This window comes from Triticum urartu, chromosome 2A (genome assembly GCF_056163025.1).
Source record: "Triticum urartu cultivar PI428250 chromosome 2A, HENAU_Tu73, whole genome shotgun sequence".
Classification (NCBI taxonomy): domain Eukaryota; kingdom Viridiplantae; phylum Streptophyta; class Magnoliopsida; order Poales; family Poaceae; genus Triticum; species Triticum urartu.
Window position 1 is genome coordinate 629,765,529 of NC_141874.1, and position 16,741 is coordinate 629,782,269.

Here is a 16,741-nt window from a genome sequence, read left to right on the forward strand (position 1 = left end):
AGAGCAGCATCTGGGATCTCCTTGTACATGTGTGCCATGGAGTTGTGATCCTTCTTCTTCTTGGCATAGACATCCAAGTCATCTTCACTCTCTTCTGGAGCATTGATCAATTTCGCCCATTCAGCAACCGTGGACTGGTACCTAGTACCTTCAGACATCCAGACAATCCTTCCATCTGGGTAGAAGTGAGCTGTGGAGTACAACTGCATGATGAGCTCATCATTCCATTTTGTGAACTTCTGAGCCACAAACTCATCAACTCCACAAGCCTTGAAACTGTCATATACTCCTGGATAGCGTTCATCATTCTCCCTGATGTACTCCCAGTCGACCCATCTCATGTCACATACTATTGGTTTCTTGTCAAGCAACATTGTTTCATAGAAATCCTGTTGTTCCTTTGTATGGAACCTGTAGTCCACAGCAGTCCTTCTCCTGGTGGCATGTGGATCAGATTCTCTCCACAGCCTCAATCCTGAGTCCTTCCTTATCTTCATGTTCTCAGCTACTGGATGAGCATCATTGTGATCCGGAATTTTTGGCTTCAACTTCCTCAAGACATGTGACTCATCATCTTCTTCTTCCATTTCAGCTTCAGGCACTGGGGCCTTGTTCTTCTCCTCAGCAGGGATGTTCCTGGTGCTCCTCTTTGGTTTTGGCTTTGGAGCTGGAGCAGCAGCCTTAGGAGCAGTCTTAGGCTTAGATGGAACAGCCCCTGCCCTGATGGCATCACCCATAAGCTTATGAACTTTGGGTGCTGGTGCAGCATCTTCTTCCTCTTCCTCTTCAGAATCTCTCATGATTGAAGATCTCTCAAGTACTCTAGCAGTGGTCTTCTTGACCCTCTCTTTCCTCTTCTTCCCTTCTGCAACATCCTCTTTGGGTTCAGATTCCAAAGGTACTTGAGTAGAGTCTCTCGCTTTAGACATTGGCTGTCTTCCTGTTGGCCTCTTGGTCTTCAGACCTGGCTTAGTTGCAGCAGCAGTGCTATATTCCTTTTTAACCACTTTCTTCTTGGAAGTGGCCTCATCCTCAACTGCCACATAGTCTTCATCCTCAGATTCAAAAGTTTTCTTCTTTCTGGCCCTGTTGGCAGCTTTGGGTAAGTTGCTTGGGGTGCTCCTGCTACCCTCATCAGAGCTGCTAGAGGGACTAGTGCCCCCACTCAAGTGAACCTGCTCCTCTGACTTGTTCTAGTTGTCACTGTGATCAGACATATTACAAATACTGACAGCAGACCCTGTGAATAGATTATAGATGAGATAGAGTGGATTGATACATCTCCAACGTATCTATAATTTTTGATTGCTCCATGCTATATTATTTACTGTTTTGAATGTTTATGGGCTTTATAATACACTTTTATATCATTTTTTGGGACTAACCTATTAACCAGTGGCCCAGCCCAGATTTGCTGTTTTATGCCAATTTCAGTGTTTCGAGGAAAAGGAATATCAAACGGAGTCAAAATGGAACGAAATCAACTGGAGAAGTTATTTTTGGAAGGAAACCTATCGGAGAGACTTGGACCCTACGTCAGAAGATGAAGGAGGTGCTCACGAGGGTAGGGGGCGCGTCCCCCTGCCTCGTGGCCCCCCCTTTGGTCCACCGAGGTACCCCTTGTACCCATATATACCTACGTATCTTAAAACTTCCAGGGAGCACAATAGATCGGGAGTTCCGCCGCCAGAAGCCTCCGTAGCCACCGAAAACCAATCTAGACCCGTTCCGGCACCCTGCCGGAGGGGGCAATCCTTCCCCGGTGGCCATCTTCATCATCCCGGTGCTCTCCATGATGAGGAGGGAGTAGTTCTCCCTCGGGGCTGAGGGTATGTACCAGTAGTTATGTGTTTGATCTCTCTCTCGTGTTCTTGATTTGGCACGATCTTGATGTATCACGAGCTTTGCTATTATAGTTGGATCATATGTTTCTCCTCCCCCTCCACTCTCTTGTAATGGATTGAGTTTCCCCTTTGAAGTTATCTTATCGGATTGAGTCTTTAAAGATTTGAGAACACTTGATGTATGTCTTGCCGTGCGTATCCGTGGTGACAATGGGATACCACGTGATTCACTTGATGTATGTTTTGGTGATCAACTTGCGGGTTCCGCCCATGAACCTATGCATAGGGGTTGGCACACGTTTTCGTCGTGATTCTCCGGTAGAACTTTGGGGCACTCTTTGAGGTCCTTTGTGTTGGTTGAATAGATGAATCTGAGATTGTGTGATGCATAACGTATAATCATTCCCACGGATACTTGAGGTGACATTGGAGTATCTAGGTGACATTAGGGTTTTGGTTGATTTGTGTCTTAAGGTGTTATTCTAGTACGAACTCTAGGGCTGTTTGTGACACTTATAGGAATAGCCCAACGGATTGATTGGAAAGAATAACTTTGAGGTGGTTTCGTACCCTACCATAATCTCTTCGTTCGTTCTCCGCTATTAGTGACTTTGGAGTGACTCTTTGTTGCATGTTGAGGGATAGTTATGTGATCCAATTATGCTATTATTGTTGAGGGAACTTGCACTAGCGAAAGTATGAACCCTAGGCCTTATTTCCTATCATTGCAATACCGTTTACGCTCACTTTTATCACTTTCTACCTTGCTGTTTTTATTATTTCAGATTACAAATACCTTTATCTACTATCCATATACCACGTGTTTCACCATCTCTTCGCCGAACTAGTGCACCTGTACAATTTACCATTGTATTGGGTGTGTTGGGGACACAAGAGACTCTTTGTTATTTGGTTGCAGGGTTGTTTGAGAGAGGCCGTCTTCATCCTACGCCTCCTACGGATTGATAAACCTTAGGTCATCCACTTGAGGGAAATTTGCTACTGTCCTACAACCCTCTGCACTTGGAGGCCCAACAACGTCTACAAGAAGAAGGTTGTGTAGTAGACATCAAGCTCTTTTCTGGCACCGTTGCCGGGGAGGTTAGCGCTTGAAGGTATATCTTTAGATCTTGCAATCGAGTCTTTTAGTTTCTTGTTTTATCACTAGTTTAGTTTATAAAAGAAAATTAAAAAAATGGAATTGAGTTTGTCTCATACGCTTCATCTTTTTAATATCTTTCATGAGTATGATGGAAAGGATAATTGTGCTCAAGTGCTAGAAGAAGAGATCTCTAAAATGTTTGGCACTAAATATTTGAATGATGAGCATGATTGCAATGTTGTTAGTACGAATTCTTTGAATATCCATGATGCTAATGATGATTGCACTAGTTATGATGAAAATGCCTCCTATAAACATGTCAATTTTTGTGGAGTAGATTGGGTTTGCAAGTACACACCAAATAGGGAAGATAGATATTGCAAGAGGCATAAGTACTTAGAAACCAAATTGTCTTCGGAGTCGAAGTCGAGCATGTCGGTTAAGTCGTCTCCTTCATCGGCGTCTCCTTCATCGGAGTCCATACCGTCGATGTCTTCGGAGTCGAAGTCGAGCATGTCGGTTAAGTCATCGACAGTGGCTTCAAAGTGGGTGGTGGGTGGGCTTTGAATTTCTTCATCATCCGAATCCCAACCTTGCTGACCGTAGTCCGGCCAGGGCTCTCCAGATAAAGAGAGAGACTTAAGTGTCTTCAGAATATCACCGAAAGGCGAGTGCTGAAAGATGTTCGTGGCAGTAAACTCCATAATCGGCGCCCAATCGGATTCGATCGGCAGGGGCACGGAGGGTTCGAAGTCCGGAGAGGAGTCCGGCTCCTTGGAGTCACGAGTCTCGCAGAGTGTGGGGCTGGTGTTCGGCTCGATCGCCGTTGGGATCGCAGCCCTCGAGGCGGCGTCCAACCACCCATCCTCGATCGGCGCAGTTGGCTCTGAATTAAGGGTCAAAGCCGATGCGGGTGCGGCCTCCAGGGCACTGTTCGGCGGCAGAGCTAGATCATGCTCGTCGTGACAGTGCGACGCGCTTGGCAGTGGCTCGAATCCGTCGAAGATCAAGTCCCCGCGGATGTCAGCCGTGTAGTTTAAACTTCCAAATCTGACCTGATGGCCAGGGGCATAGCTTTCGATCTGCTCCAGATGGCCAAGTGAATTGGCCCGCAGTGCGAAGCCGCCGAAGACGAAGATCTATCCGGGGAGGAAGGTCTAACCATGGACTGCATCGCCATTGATGATCGTAGGAGCCATCAAGCCTGACGGCGATGACACAGAGGAACTCTCAATGAAAGCACCAATGTCGGTGTCAAAACCGGCGGATCTCAGGTAGGGGGTCCCGAACTATGCGTCTAGGCCGGATGGTAACAGGAGGCGAGGGACACGAAGTTTTACCCAGGTTCGGGCCCTCTCGATGGAGGTAAAATCCTACGTCCTGCTTGATTAATATTGATGATATGGGTAGTACAAGAGTAGATCTACCACGAGATCGGAGAGGCTAAACCCTAGAAGCTAGCCTATGGTATGATTGTTGTTGTGTATGTTGTCCTACAGACTAAAACCCTCCGGTTTATATAGACACCGGAGAGGGTTAGGGTTACACAAAGTCGGTTAGAATGGTAGGAGATCTGCATATCTGTATCGCCAAGCTTGCCTTCCACGCCAAGGAAAGTCCCTTCCGGACACGGGACGAAGTCTTCAATCTTGTATCTTCATAGTCCAGGAGTCCGGCTGAAGGTATAGTCCGGCCATCCGGACACCCCCTAATCCAGGACTCCCTCACTTCCGCTTAGCGATCTACTAGGGTATGTAGATGCACTCCCCTTCCCCTCGTTGCTAGATTACTCCATAGATTGATCTTGGTGATGCGTAGAAAATTTTAAATTTCTGCTACGATCCCCAATAGTGGCATCATGAGCTAGGTCTATGCGTAGTTTCTATGCACGAGTAGAACACAAGTTGTTGTGGGCGTCGATTTTGTCAATTTACTTGCCGTTACTAGTCTTATCTTGATTCGGCAGCATCGTGGGATGAAGCGGCCCGGACCGACCTTACACGTACTCTTACGTGAGACAGGTTCCACCGACTGACATGCACTAGTTGCATAAGGTGGCTAGCGGGTGTCTGTCTCTCCCACTTTAGTCGGATCGGATTCGATGAAAAGGGTCCTTATGAAGGGTAAATAGAAATTGGCATATCACGTTGTGGTTTTGGCGTAGGTAAGAAATGTTCTTGCTAGAAACCTATAGCAGCCACGTAAAAACTTGCAACAACAATTAGAGGACTTCTAACTTGTTTTTGCAGCATGTGCCGTGTGATGTGATATGGCCAAAAGGATGTGATGAATGATATATGTGATGTATGAGATTGATCATGTTCTTGTAATAGGAATCACGACTTGCATGTCGATGAGTATGACAACCGGCAGGAGCCATAGGAGTTGTCTTAATTTATTTATGACCTGCGTGTCAACATAAACGTCATGTAATTACTTTACTTTATTGCTAAAGCGCTAGCCATAGTAGTAGAAGTAATAGATGACGAGACAACTTCAAGAAGACACGATGATCGAGATCATGATGATGGAGATCATGGTGTCATGCTGGTGACAACGATGATCATGGAGCCCCGAAGATGGAGATCAAAAGGAGCAAATGATATTGGCCATATCATGTCACTATTTGATTGCATGTGATGTTTATCATGTTTTACATCTTATTTGCTTAGAACGACGGTAGCTTAAATAAGATGATCCCTCGTAATAATTTCAAGAAAGTGTTCCCCCTAACTGTGCACCGTTGCGAAGGTTCGTTGTTTCGAAGCACCGCGTGATGATCGGGTGTGATAGATTCTAACGTTCGAATACAACGGGTGTAAGCCAGATTTACACACGCAATACACTTAGGTTGACTTGACGAGCCTAGCGTGTACAGACATGGCCTCGGAACACAGAAGACCGAAAGGTCGAGCATGAGTCGTATAAAAGATACGATCAACATGAAGATGTTCACCGATGATGACTAGTCCGTCTCACGTGATGATCGGACACAACCTAGTTGACTCGGATCATGTATCACTTAGATGACTAGAGGGATGTCTATCTGAGTGGGAGTTCATTAAATAATTTGATTAGATGAACTTAATTATCATGAACATAGTCTAAATTGTCTTTGTAAATATGTTGTGGATAAATAGCTCACGTTGTAGCTCCCTGTTTCAATACGTTCCTAGAGAAAGACTAAGTTGAAAGATATTGTAAGCAATGATGTGGACTGGGTCCGTAGTCCGAGGAGTGTCCTCACTGCTACACAGAAGGCTTACGTATTTGATGCACCGCTCGATGTGCAAACCCCTACAACGTCGTCTGTGGATGTTTTGAACACCTGACAGACACATCCTGATGACTACTTGATAGTTTAGTGCACCATACTTTACGGCTTAGAATCGGGATTCCAATGACGTTTTGAACGCCATAAGACATATGAGATGTTCCAAGAGCTGAAATTGGGATTTCAGGCTCATGCCCGTGTTGAGAGGTATGAGACCTTTGACAAGTTCTTTTGCCAACAAGATGGAGGAGAATAGCTCGGCTAGTGAGCATGTGCTCAGAATGTCTGGGTGCTACAATCACTTAAATCAAGTGGGAGTTAAACTTCCAGATAAGATAGTGATTGATAGAGTTCTCTAGACACTATCACTAAGCTACTAGATCTTCGTGATGAACTATGACATGCAAGGGATGGAGTTGATCCCGGAGCTGTTCGCGGTGCTTAAGACCGCAAAAGGTAGAAATCAAGAAGGAGCATCAAGTGTTGATGGTTTAACAAGACCACTGGTTTCAAGAAGGGCAAGGGCTAGAAGGGAAACTTCATGGATGGCAAACTAGTTGCCGCTCCAGTGAAGGAACCCAAGGTTGAAACCAAACCCGAGACTAAGTGCTTCTATTGTAAGGGGAATGGTCACTGGTAGCGGAATTACCCCAAATGCATGGTAGATAAGAAGGCTGGAAACTTCAACAAAGTATATACGTGTTATTAATGTGTACCTCACTAGTACTCCTGGTAGCACCTGGGTATTGGATACCGGTTCAGTTGCTATTATTGGTGACTTGAAGCAAAGGCTACAGACTAAAAGGAGACTGGCTAAGGGCGAGGTGACGATGTGTGTTGGAAGTGTTTCCAAAGTTGATGAGATCACCATCGCACGCTCCATCTGCCTTCGGGATTAGTATTGAACCTAGATAAATGTTATCAGGTGTCTACATTGAGCATGAATATGATTAGATCATGTTCATTGCAATACGGTTATTCATTTAAGTTAGAGAATAATGGCTATTCTGTTTACATGAATAATACCTTTCATGGTCATGCACCCTATGTGAATGGTTCAGTGAATCTCGGTCGTCGTAATACACATGTTCACGCCAAAAGATGTAGATAGTACCACTCTCTTGTGGCACTGCCGCTTAGGTCATATTGGCGTAAGATGCATGAAGAAACTCCGTGTCGATGGATGTTTGGAGTCACTTGATTTTGAATCGCTTGACACATGCGAGCCATGCCTCATGGGCAGGATGACTAAGACCCCGTTTTTAGGTACAATGAAATGGGAAAGTGACTTGTTGGAAATCATACATGCTGATGCGTGTGATCCAATGAGAATTGAAGCGTGCGGTGGATATCGCTATTTTCTCATCTTCACTGACGATTTGAGTAGATATAGGTATATTTACTTAATGAAGCACAAGTCTAAAACATTTGAAAAGTTCAAGCGATTTCAGAGTGAAGTTAAGAACCATCATAACAAGAAGATCAAATTCCTACGATCTGATCGACGAGAATTTCTGAGTTATGAGTTTGGCAATCACTTAAGACATTGTGGAATTGTTTCGCAGTTGAAGCCACCTGGAACACCACAGCGTAATGGTGTGTCCGGACATCATAATCGAACCTTATGAGATATGGTGCGATCTATGATGTCTCTTACCGACCTACCGCTATTATTTTGAGGTTGTGCATTAGAGACAGCTGCATTCACTTTAGATAGGACACCATATAAGTCCGTTGAGATGACGTCATATGAATATGGTTTGGCAAGAAACCAAAGTTGTCGTTTCTTAATGTTTGGGGCTGCGGTGCTTAAGGCTTCAGCCGGAGAAGCTCAAACCCAAAAGCGGACAAACACATCTTCATAGGATACCCAAAGGTGACAGTTGGGTATACCTTCTATCTCAGATCCGAGGGCAAATTGTTTGTTGCTAAGAACGGGTCCTTTCTCGAGAAGGAGTTTCTCTCGAAAGAATTGAGTGGGAGGAAGATAGAACTTGATGAGGTTGTCGAACCTTTACTTCAACCAGAGAGTGATGCAACACAGAAAGATGTTTTCTGTGGCGCCTACGTCTGTTGAATAGGAAGTTAATGATACTGATCATGAAGCTTCGGATCAAGTTGCTATCGAACCCCGTAGGTCGACAAGGATATGTACTACTCCTGAGTGGTACGGTAATCCTGTCTTAGATATCATTTTGTTAGACAACAATGAACCTACGAGCTATGGAGAAGCGATGGTGGGCCCGTATTCCAACAAATGGTTAGAAGCCATGAAATCCAAGATAGGATCCATGTATCAGAACAAAGTATGGACCTTGGTGGACTTGCCCGATGATCGGCATGCCATTGAGATAAATGGATCTTTAAGAAGAAGACGGACATGGGCGGTAATGTTACCGTCTATGAAGCTCAACTTGTGGGAAAGAGTCTTTTCACAAGTTCAAGAAGTTGACTACGATGAGATTTTCTCACCCGTAGCGATGTTTAAGTCCGTCGGAATCATGTTAGCATTAGTTGTATTTTTTGATTATGAAATCTGACAGATGGATGTCAAAAACAAGTTTTCTTACCAGTTTTCGTAAGAAAGAGTTGTATGTGATACAATCAAAGTTTTGTCGATCCTAAGGATGCTAAAAGGTATGCTGGCTCCAGCAATCCTTCTATGGACTAGAGCAAGCATCTCAGAGTCAGAATATATGCTTTGATCAAAGCTTTTAGGTTTATACAATGTTTGCTAGAAACTTGTATTTACAAGAAAGTGAGTGGGAGCACTACAACATTTCTGATAAGTATATGTGGATGACATATTGTTGATTCGAAATAATGTAGAATTTCTGGAAAGCATAAATGGTTGTTTGAAGAGTGATTTTCAAAGGAAGACCTGGATAAAGCTGCTTACAAATTGGGCATCAAGATCTATAGAGATACATCAAGACGCCTGATGATATTTTCAAAGAACGCACACCTTGACATGTTTTTGAAGGAGTTCAAAATAGATCAGTCAAAGAAGGGGTTCTTACCTGAGTTGTAAGGTGTGAAGTTGAGTAAGACTCAAAGATTGACCACGGCAGAAGAAAGAAGAAGGACGAAGGTCGTCCCCTATGCTTTTGTCATAGGCTCTATACGGTATGCCATGCCGAGTACCGCACTAGATGTGTGCCTTGCCACATGTCTGGCAAGAGTGTACAGAGGTGATCTAGGAGTGGATCACCAGATAGTGGTCAAAATTATCCTTAGAGGAATAAGGAAATGTTTCTCGGTTATGGAGGTGATAGAGAGTTCGACGTAAAGAGTTACGTCGATGCAAGCTTAACACATATCCGGATAGCTCTGAGTAGAGATACCGGATACGTATAATGGAGCAACAATTTGGAATAGCTCCAAGTGGAACGTGGTAGCAGCCTCTACGATATGACATAAAGTTTTGCGAAATACATAGGGATCTGAATATTGCAGACCCGTTGACTACAACCTCTCTCACAAGCATAACATGATCGAACCAAGAACTCATTGAGTGTTAATCACATAGTGATGTGAACTAGATTATTGAGTCTAGTAAACTCTTTGGATGTTGGTCACATGGCGATGTGACCTGTGAGTGTTAATCACATGGCGATGTGAACTAGATTATTGACTCTAGTGCAAGTGGGAGGCTGTTGGAAATATGCCCTAGAGGCAATAATAAATTAGTTATTATTATATTATATTTCATTGTTCATGATAATCGTTTATTATCCATGCTAGAATTGTATTGATAGGAAACTCAGATACATGTGTGGATACATAGACAACACCATGTCCCTAGTAAGCCTCTAGTTGACTAGCTCGTTGATCAATAGATGGTTACGGTTTCCTGACCATGGACATTGGATGTCGTTGATAATGGGATCACATCATTAGGAGAATGATGTGATGGAAAAGACCCAATCCTAAGCCTAGCATAAGATCGTGTAGTTCGTATGCTAAAGCTTTTCTAATGTCAAGTATCATTTCCTTAGACCATGAGATTGTGCAACTCCCCGATACCGTAGGAGTGCTTTGGGTGTACCAAACGTCACAACGTAACTGGGTGGCTATAAAGGTGCACTACGGGTATGTCCGAAAGTGTCTGTTGGGTTGGCACGAATCGAGACTGGGATTTGTCACTCTGTGTAACAGAGAGGTATCTCTGGGCCCACTCGGTAGGACATCATCATAATGTGCATAATGTGACCAAGGAGTTGATCACGGGATGATGTGTTACGGAACGAGTAAAGAGACTTGCCGGTAACGAGATTGAATAAGGTATCGGGATACCGACGATCGAATCTCGGGCAAGTAGCGTACCGATAGACAAAGGGAATTGTATACGGGATTGATTGAATCCTTGACATCGTGATTCATCCGATGAGATCATCGTGGAGCATGTGGGAGCCAACATGGGTATCCAGATCCCGTTGTTGGTTATTGACCGGAGAGTTGTCTCGGCCATGTCTGCATGACTCCCGAGCCCGTAGGGTCTACACACTTAAGGTTCGATGACGCTAGGGTTATAGGGAAAGTATGTACGCGGTTACCCAATGTTGTTCGGAGTCCCGGATGAGATCCCTGACGTCACGAGGAGTTCTGGAATGGTCCGGAGGTAAAGATTTATATATGAGAAGTCCCGTTTTGGTCGCCGGAAAAGTTTCGGGTGCTATCGGTAACGTACCGGGACCACCGGGAGGGTCCCCGGGGTCCACCAGGTGGGGCCACCAGCCCTAGAAGGCTGCGTGGGCCAAGTGTGGGAGAGGACCAGCCACAGGTGGGCTGGTGCGCCCCCCCCCCCACCAAGGCCCAAGGCGCAAGGGAGAGTGGGAGGGGGCAAACCCTAGGTCCAGATGGGCCTTAAGGCCCACCCTAGGTGCGCCCCCCTCTCTCCCCCCTTGGTCGCCACCCTAGATGGGTTTGGGGGCTGACGCCACCCCTAGGGAGGGAACCCTAGATGGGGGCGCAGCCCTTCCCCTTCCCCTATATATACTTGAGGTATTGGGGGCTGCAAGACACACGGGATCATCTCCCTCTTGGCGCAGCCCTACCTCTCTCCCTCCTCGTCTCTCGTAGTGCTTGGCGAAGCCCTGCTGGAGTTCCGCGCTCCTCCACCACCACCACGCCGTCGTGCTCCTGCTGTACGGAGTCTTCCCCAACCTCTCCTTCTCCCCTTGCTGGATCAAGGCGTGGGAGGTGTCACCGGGCTGCACGTGTGTTGAACGCGGAGGCGCCGTTGTTCGGCGCTTAGATCGGAATCAACTGCGATCTGAATCGCTGTGAGTACGACTCCTTCATCCGCGTTCTTGCAACGCTTCCGCTTAGCGATCTACTAGGGTATGTAGATGCACTGCCCTTCCCCTCGTTGCTAGATTACTCCATAGATTGATCTTGGTGATGCGTAGAAAATTTTAAATTTCTGCTACGATCCCCAACACATGGCTCACGCTCATGTATTGCGTGAAGATTGAAAAAGTATGAGAACATCAAAAGTATGAAACAATTGCTTGGCTTGTCATCGGGGTTGTGCATGATTTAAATATTTTGTGTGGTGAAGATAGAGCATAGCCAGACTATATGATTTTGTAGGGATAGCTTTCTTTGGCCATGTTATTTTGAGAAGACATGACTGCTTAGTTAGTATGCTTGAAGTATTATTATTTTTATGTCAATATGAACTTTTGTCTTGAATCTTATGGATCTGAAAATTCACACCACAATTAAGAAGGATCACATTGAAATTATGTCAATAGGACTCCGCATCAAAAATTCTGTTTTTATCATTTACCTACTTGAGGACGAGCAGGAATTAAGCTTGGGGATGCTGATACGTCTCCAACGTATCTATAATTTTTTATTGCTCCATGCTATATTATTTACTGTTTTGAATGTTTATGGGCTTTGTAATACACTTTTATATCATTTTTTGGGACTAACCTATTAACCGGTGGCCCAGCCCAAATTTGTTGTTTTATGCCTATTTCAGTGTTTCGAGGAAAAGGAATATCAAACGGAGTCAAAACGGAACGAAATCAACTAGAGAAGTTATTTTTGGAAGGAAACCTACCGGATAGACTTGGACCCTACGTCAGAAGATGAAGGAGGTGCTCACGAGGGTAGGGGGCGCGCCATCCCCCCTGGGGCGCGCCCCTCTGCCTCGTGCCCCCCCTTCGGTCCACCGACGTACCCCTTGTACCCATCTATACCTACGTATCGTAAAACTTCCAAGGAGCACAATAGATCAGGAGTTCCGCCGCCAGAAGCCTCCGTAGCCACTGAAAACCAATCTAGACCCGTTCCGGCACCCTGCCGGAGGGGGCAATCCTTCTCCGGTGGCCATCTTCATCATCTCGGTGCTCTCCATGACGAGGAGGGAGTTGTTCTCCCTCGGGGCTAAGGGTATGTACCAATAGCTATGTGTTTGATCTCTCTCTCTCTCTCTCTCTCTCTCTCTCTCTCTCTCGTGTTCTTGATTTGGCACGATCTTGATGTATCGCGAGCTTTGCTATTATAGTTGGATCTTATGTTTCTCCTTCCCCTCTACTCTCTTGTAATGGATTGAGTTTCCCCTTTGAAGTTATCTTATCGGATTGAGTCTTTAAAGATTTGAGAACACTTGATGTATGTCTTGCCGTGCGTATCTGTGGTGACAATGGGATACCACGTGATTCACTTGATGTATGTTTTGGTGATCAACTTGCGGGTTCCGCCCATGAACCTATGCATAGGGGTTGGCACATGTTTTCGTCGTGATTCTCCGGTAGAACTTTGGGGCACTCTTTGAGGTCCTTTGTGTTGGTTGAATAGATGAATCTGAGATTGTGTGATGCATATCGTATAATCATACCCACGGATACTTGAGGTGACATTGGAGTATCTAGGTGACATTAGGGTTTTGGTTGATTTGTGTCTTAAGGTGTTATTCTAGTACGAACTCTAGGGCTGTTTGTGACACTTATAGGAATAGCCCAACGGATTGATTGGAAAGAATAACTTTGAGGTGGTTTCGTACCCTACCATAATCTCTTCGTTCGTTCTCCACTATTAGTGACTTTGGAGTGACTCTTTGTTGCATGTTGAGGGATAGTTATGTGATCCAATTATGCTATTATTGTTGAGGGAACTTGCACTAGCGGAAGTATGAACCCTAGGCCTTATTTCCTATCATTGCAATACCGTTTACGCTCACTTTTATCACTTGCTACCTTGCTGTTTTTATTATTTCAGATTACAAATACATTTATCTACTATCCATATACCACGTGTTTCACCATCTCTTCGCCGAACTAGTGCACCTATACAATTTACCATTGTATTGGGTGTGTTGGGGACACAAGAGACTCTTTGTTATTTGGTTGCAGGGTTGTTTGAGAGAGACCATCTTCATCCTACGCCTCCTACGGATTGATAAACCTTAGGTCATCCACTTGAGGGAAATTTGCTACTGTCCTACAAACCTCTGCACTTGGAGGCCCAACAACGTCTACAAGAAGAAGGTTGTGTAGTAGACATCATGGATGGGCATCACAAAATGCAGTGGTTTTTGCAAAAGAATGAGTCAAAAACTTAGTTTTAGTTTTCCACATAAAGCATTTCGGATCAACTGATTTGTAAACTCGGTGATACCGAAGCAGCTGTTGGAACCTAAACTAGTGAACTCGGTCAGACCGAGTCACAGTTTGGTGGCACCGAGACTGCTAGGGTTTCACAAAGTCCTGAACTCGGTCACACCGATTTGCAATTCTCGGTCAGACCGAGAATCACATGTGCAATGGCCTGAGCCAAATCGGTGGTACCGAGTTCCACAACTCGGTGGGTCCGAGATGGTTTCGGCGGAAACGTAACCCTAAATTCTCAATTCATGACTAAACTACGGAGTGTTTTGACTGGATAGAATAATCACAATCGTGGCAAGCTACATGGCGAACACAATGTGCTAGGAATCAGATAAGTATAGCACAGTGATCGAGTTCATACCCTAGTTCAGTGATGAACTCGCTACGGCGGCAACGGCGGGGATGATTCCCATTGACGGCGGCAGAGACCAGCGGCAGGAGGCGGCTGGCAACGAGGAGGACGATCCGGAGACCCTGGAGGCAGAGCGGGCTAAGCGCGGGTCGAGGAGGTTCGGAACGTTTTCCAAAATTTGACCCGTGGATATATATAGCCTGACCCTGTCGGTGTGGCCGAGTGGAACAACTCGGTGGCACCGAGATGCATAACTGCAAGCAGTTACTGCAACTCGGTGTGACCGAAAAGTTCAAATCGGTTGCACCGAGATTGAAAACCTAGATCGACTTAGTGATCTCGGTATGACCGAAATGGGTGAATCGATCAGACCGAAACGCACAAAGAAATTTTGGAAGCTTAAGTCTATGTCGAATCGGGGACTCCGAGTGCTCCTCACATAGAGTGGTTCGAATCTAACTTGATCAAATTTTGTGATGCATCATGAATAGAGTTTGAGACGAGAAAAGCATAGATAGCTAGAGAAGGTTCTTAGGCATTCTTGTCCATTCACTTGGCCAAAAGAAAAGGAAACCAATCAATCAAAACAACAAGTGGATGTCCTCGAATGAGTAAATTATGCAACCAACATGCTCACAAAATAAAATGACAAATGAAATATGTGGCAAAGCATGCACAAACAATTCTAGCATCTATCAAGCAATTGGCGATGACTAGGTCATCTATATATGAGTATATTGACTTAGGAGTCAAATGAGAACATTTGATCATAGGTCATACTCATCGTTTAAGCACAAGTGGGGTTACCACTTTTACATAAAGCGTTGTTGTGTTCACACCATTAGAGTTGCTTTAACTCAATTGTTAGAGTAAAGCTCCCCCTAGATGTGAGATCCCCCCTACGAGGGATGAACTAACCTAGGGTTTTGTCGATGATGACTTCATGTAGATGTTGAAGATGTGGATGCTCAATGTTGATGTAGATCATTTGGAGCTATCCTTTGGAGTGAGTTGCACTTTCAATACCTACACGGGTTAGTCCCACAAGGAACAAACAAGGATATCCATAGACATAGAGTGATGCACACACAAGATGATGTCTATGAAAGCTTTAGGTTACCTTGTCCCTTGTCTTACCAACAAGAGGGTTTGTGACTCCTTGAACTAGTGCAAGATGTGGAAGTTGATTGCACTTGTTCATGCCAAAATGATAAGAGTGAAATATGTTGGCGGAGTCACCCTCAAGAACTCTCTAGTTCTTCTTCTTCGGGATCCACACCATCTTGATGGGAATCCTCAGAGTTGTAGTTGTACTTGATGAAGTGGAACTTGATGTAGTCTTGGGAACCCACTCAACCAAGGCCTTAGGAGCTTCTTCAAATGCATCAATTTCCTTTTGAAGCTTGTCCTTGCCTTTTTTGCTTGTGGTGTTGTGGTGGAAGGTCATCTTGAGCTTGTGTCCCTTTGAAAGAAGTAGGATCATACTTCTCTTGTTGAGGAACAAACTTCGTCTTGGGGTATTGATCTTCTTCCCACTCAACTCCATTGGCATTGAACTTTCGTTCAAAACCAACACCTTGATTCTTCCGGTGCCTTCCTTGCTTGCGTACAATTTCCTCGAATTGCTTACTCCCGGCAAGGCTCTTGTAAACACCTTTCTCTATGATTCCCTTCAATAAGCTATTTTCTTGCTCAAGTGTAACTTGGCTAAGAGAATCGTTAGTGGAATCAAGAGAACTACTAGAAGCAACACCATTGGATTTAGCATGATTATTGTTACTACTAGATGAATGATCCTTCTTGTTCTTGTTACTAGACTTGACTTGAGGCATGTAAGTGGATAAGAGTAAACGCTTGGCAATGTAAGAAGAACTTTTCTTGCAAAGATCATCATTGATTGCCTTTAAGAACTCATGCTCTTGCTCAAGGTTGAGCTTTTCAAAACGTAATTTCTCATGAGTCCTTAAAAGTTCTCGATGATCTCCTAAGATAGTTTCATGAGCTAACTTAAGAGTGTTTAGTTCTCTAGTTAGAGATTCAATCTTCTCCTTATCATTGTCATTCGTTTCATCATAGTATTCATCACTATAGTTGTCAACAAGTAAATCATCATCACCTAACAAGTCATATTCATCACTATTGAAATCAACATACTCGGGGTGTAATACCTTTGGACCTTTGGCCATGAAGCATCTTCCAATTCCTTCATGAGCGTGGCCCTTGTGATCATGAGCGTGGACTTGTCGAAAATGAGCGAGAAGACGAGGGCCTGGTTCGAAGCCAGGCAGAAGGAGATGCTCGACGCCGAAGGCCTGAACTAGGTCGTCCGATCGGCGTGGCCGTTCTTTTTTGGAGGCTGGCATGGGTGTCGTCCGCCCGTTGGGCCGCTGGCAGTGTGCCAGCAAGGAAACATTCATTTTGGTGGCCGGATGTGCTGCCGGCCGCTGGCTGTGTTGCCGGCCGCTGGCTGTATTGTCGGCGAGGACAACTATTCATTTTGGAGGTTGGCTGTGTTGCCGGCCGCTGGCTGATGCCGGCGATGGACGT